Source organism: Furipterus horrens, unplaced genomic scaffold, assembly GCF_987537825.1.
Source record: "Furipterus horrens unplaced genomic scaffold, mFurHor1.1.pri manual_scaffold_2, whole genome shotgun sequence".
Taxonomy (NCBI): domain Eukaryota; kingdom Metazoa; phylum Chordata; class Mammalia; order Chiroptera; family Furipteridae; genus Furipterus; species Furipterus horrens.
Genome location: NW_028327172.1, coordinates 49,410,472 through 49,412,327, shown reverse-complemented (window position 1 = coordinate 49,412,327; position 1,856 = coordinate 49,410,472).

The window sequence follows — 1,856 nt, the reverse complement described above, 5'->3', positions numbered from 1 at the left end:
CCCCTTTCTGTTTCCTTTTGGTCTTTCCTAGGAAATATATATAAATTAGCTTTTTTTCCTTGTGTTAAGGGCTACAAGTATATTCATATTCAAAATACTAGTTCCAGTGAGAACACATGAATTTGACTAGTGGTCTCCAAACAAACCCAAAGTTATTCTAACAACAGTGGAGTGTTTATAAGGGCCAAATCAGAAATAGGATGAAAACACTGTATCAAAACAGTTGGTAGAAACTAAAACATTGGACTTTCTCTCTGCTTCCCTTCAGCCTAAGTCCTTGTGACAGGCAAATATTTAGGTATGTTCCTTTCCTGGTGCTATTGTTTATATCAGACTAATGTCACCTAGTGAAAAGATTATTAGCTTCATACCATTTAAGTTACTGGTGGAATCTAAGTAGCATACATCATTTCTCTGAGTTACTTTTCTTATTTCATCACTGTCATTTCTAATATATTCTGAGAGAGGTTTGGTCACTTACATAAGATAAAACATTTTGGTTTTGAAAAATGTGATTTTCCTCACCAGTGACTCATTTGGGGTGGTATGACAATTATAAAAATCCTCAAAGCAGTTTATTTACTGACTATTAAGAATATCTGTTGAGTGTCTGCCATGCATTAATCCTTGTCACTTTTTCTATTAAATTTCTCATCTTTTCTAATTTACTTGGGGGTTGGAATGTATTTTCAAAAAGTCACTCCAGTTACTCTGTGGAGAATGACCTGGGTGTGAGATTACAGAGTTGGTAGGAAGAGTTGTGGCAGTGTGATGTAGTCGCAGATGGATTTGGGGTTGGAACTGACAGTACTTGAAAATGGACTAGATACGGGCTTGAGGGTAAGCAAGAATCATAGATGACCCCTGTTCTTCAGGTGCTGCACTGGGTGGATGGTGGCATTATTTATTGAGGTAGGAAATGCAGGAGAAGCAAGGGGAAGTCATAAAGGTGGTATTAAGAGCTTTGTTTTGGAAACTGTAAAATTTGTAAAAGAAAATTTAGGACCTAGCTTTGAAAAGATGTTTTAAAGACACAAAACAAACCATAAAGAAAAAGATTAGACTGATACATTTTACTACATCAGAACTTTTAACTTCTTTGTAATAAAAGAAAAAAATCAGATTATAGGAGGGAGTATTTTATAACATATATAACAGACAAAGGATTTATATTACCTCACATAAGAAATTCTTAATGGGCTAGGGGGTGGGGAGCAATGGGGGGAAAAATGGGACAACTGTAATAGAAAAACAATAAATAAGTAAATAAAAATTCCTACAAATTGTTTTGAAAAAGACAACCTTAAAGAAAATAATCAAGGTATATGAATAGGCATTCAAACAGAAGAAAACCCAAATGGCAAGTAACTATAAAGATACATATTTTCACTGGATAATAGGGATGTGCAAATTAAAACAACATTGAGATTCCATTTTCCCCCATCAGATAGACAAAAACTAAACTTTGACAATAGAAAATTTTGCTACTTTCACATATATTGTAGTTGGAAAGGAAATTGAATCAGGGTCTTTATGGAGGCATTTGACATTATCTCATAAAATTGGAAATTCATATATTCTGAAACTCAGCAGTTCTAACCCTAAATATAGACCTTAGGGAAACTTCTGAACATGGACTTAAGGAGATAATATATACAGAATGTGTAAAGTTTTAAAACCACAGGCAAAGAAAATTATGTTTTATGTTGTTTATGAAATCATCTATTAATATGAATATATTAAAATGGACACTAGTGTACATATTGAATTTAGGATCATGGTTTCCTCTAGGGAGGAAAGAAAGAGATTGGGAATGAAGATTAAGGTCAAAAGGAGTTTTAGCTCTGTACTATTTT